At 37.2% G+C, this 2,607-nt stretch overlaps 1 pseudogene; it reads left to right on the top strand.

The window, feature by feature from the left end:
• Nucleotides 1–1,259: 1,259 nt before the first annotated feature.
• LOC125367767 lies at nt 1,260–1,414 on the top strand (annotated as a pseudogene).
• Nucleotides 1,415–2,607: the final 1,193 nt, after the last annotated feature.

Here is a 2,607-nt window from a genome sequence, read left to right as displayed (position 1 = left end):
GAGATGAGAGAAACTTCATTAATGACAATCTCACCAGTAACTAAAGATTATCTTTCAATGTTGTAAGCTTTCTCTGTTGCTGAAGTAGAGGGTTGTTCTTTCCAAATTCCTCTTTAGTTTCACAGGTTGTAAGTTGTTTTTGTGAATCAAATTACATTGCAGTCGTGGCTATGTGTGTGGAATCTGTTTTGCTGGATGCTGTACTCCCTTTGTATATGAGGGGTAGCCAGCGTCACTTAATGAGCTGCAAGAGCTCTGCTAATATTTTTTTCTTGCATTTTCCTTTATTTGTGGATTTGGAAGGGGCTTTGAAGACTAATTTTGAATGAGTACTAAGTTTTCTTCAGAGTCTCTGTTCTAAGAATATATTCTATGGCTAGCCATAAAGTAGGGTGACATTACAAAGTTAGATTAAATTTCATGCAATTTGTTGATAGTCCCTAACACTGATATGGTTCAATTACTACATCAAGAAAATCCTATCAGCGGGTCACTGTTGGATCATGTATATAATCCTTGCTACTCAGGCAACTGAAAGCTGAGGGTAGTGGTTTGAAGCCAGCCCAGATAGGAAAGTCTGTGAGACTCTTATCTCCAATTAACCACCAGAAAATTGGAAATGAAGTGGTGGCTTAAAGTGGTAGAGTGCTAGCCTTGAGCAAAAAAGCTCAGGGAGAGATCCCAGGCCTTGAGTTCAACTCCCACACCCAGCGCATGCACGCACACGTACAGACACACAAACACACATACACACACACACACACACAAAAAAAAAACAAACGTATGTCTAAGAGAGGCAGCAACAACTAAATATATTTTCTTTTATCTTAAGAACTGAAATTGAATAGGAAGGTTCACATTTTGCTAGAAACTTCTTTAGAATGCTGTCTACTCTTACATTTTATGATGCATTATGAATACATCCATAATGAAGTGAATTTGTCAGTGTATCTTCCTTGCAGCAACTTTGGACAAAAAAAAATCAATCACAGTTTTCCTGGTTTGAAAGAGAAAACTCATTGTATATTTTACTTTTTTTTTCAGAAGCAAAGGAAGTAGCCAACAAGAAAGGGACCAGTGAGAATGTTGAAAGGAGTGATATTGATCAAGGTACAATGCATTCATAAACCACTTTATTAAATGGTAACTCCTTTGTATAACTACCTTAGATAACAACAAATAAAGTGGAAGATCTGACAGCTCTTCCTCATTTTCGCCTTCATCGCTGTTGTGGTCATTGTAACTGTGTGCTTCTTACCATGTCTTCTCACAAGACTTTCAATATCAAGTGGTTTCTGGCCAAGAAACAAGCAAAATTGCCCCAATTCCCCAGTGGATCTGAATGAAAACTGGTAACAAAATCAGATACAACTCCAAGAGGAGACACTGGAGGAGAACCAAGCTGGAACTGTAAGGAACCCACCGGATGCCCACATATTTATGTTCTACCATGAAGGAGTCAAGATGAAACATCAATACTGACTGAACTGACAGTTGGACATTCTTTAAACAGATTTTTCTTTGGTTACTTTAAAAATGGGCATAGTAGTAAGTATGTGAAACCTTAAAAAATGGTGAGACAGAGGATAATGGGTGAATCAATGCTATAGCAGTACTCACAAGAAAATATGTTGGAAATTAACTCTATAATTTGAAGGGGACGGAAAGTGGGAGAAAATGAGGGAGGAAGTAACAAGTATGACAAGAAATGTACTCATTACTTTACATACATAAATGGAAGCCTCTGCACATCACTTTGACAATAAAATTCAAATTAAAAAATAAAATATATAAATAAGAAATAAAATGAGAAAAATATACAGCTCGTTTGAAGTACATCTAAAACAAGATTCTCTCTACTTTTTCTGTGTGTGTATGTGTGTGAGTTTGTGTGTGTGTGTGTGTGTGTGTGTGTATTTCACCTGGATAGAAGATGACAGAAGCAGATAGAACTGAAGGAATTTTCTAAAAATAAAATGCACCGCAGAGCTGCTCTGCAATCTTCCTGGGAGTGCCAAAATATCAATGCATCAGTAGCCAAGGGGATAAAAAAGGCTAAAAATTCCATTTCCTTAAACTCCACACTTTCCTGGAACAATGCAGACTAGAGCGCTACTGGCAAAATAAGATCTTCACTTGAAATGCCAAAATGTCTCTGGAAAGCAGTTTCATAAAGACAGTATTTAAGGGCTAAAGATCAGCCAGCCTTAGTTCTAGTGTTTCTTTATCTTATTGTGTGTGGCCGCTAAAGATGGAAGTAATGAATTTGGAAATTAGCTTCACGCATAAGCAAACGGGGGTATTTTAAATTGCAATATCAAATGTGCTCACCAATGTGTTTTTAGGCATCTGCGAGTTAATGCATTCTTATTCAAACCTGTGATTCTTTTAAACTATCCTCTGTACAGCCTCGTGTTGATCATGGGAATGCCAAAGAACTTGTTCGTTTTAATTTCGGTTGCATTATTTTTGAGAATTCTGGGAAGAATGGATGTACAGTCCAGGATACATTCCATGATTAGTTCACCAATTGACAGGCAGGCCATTTTGAGCTACACATGGATGTTGCTTAACACAGTGATGTTGACATATTAAATTAACCATCAT

Source organism: Perognathus longimembris, chromosome 19, assembly GCF_023159225.1.
Source record: "Perognathus longimembris pacificus isolate PPM17 chromosome 19, ASM2315922v1, whole genome shotgun sequence".
NCBI lineage: Eukaryota > Metazoa > Chordata > Mammalia > Rodentia > Heteromyidae > Perognathus > Perognathus longimembris.
The sequence above is the reverse complement of the archived record's forward strand: the minus strand, read 5'-3'. Positions and strand labels throughout refer to the sequence as shown.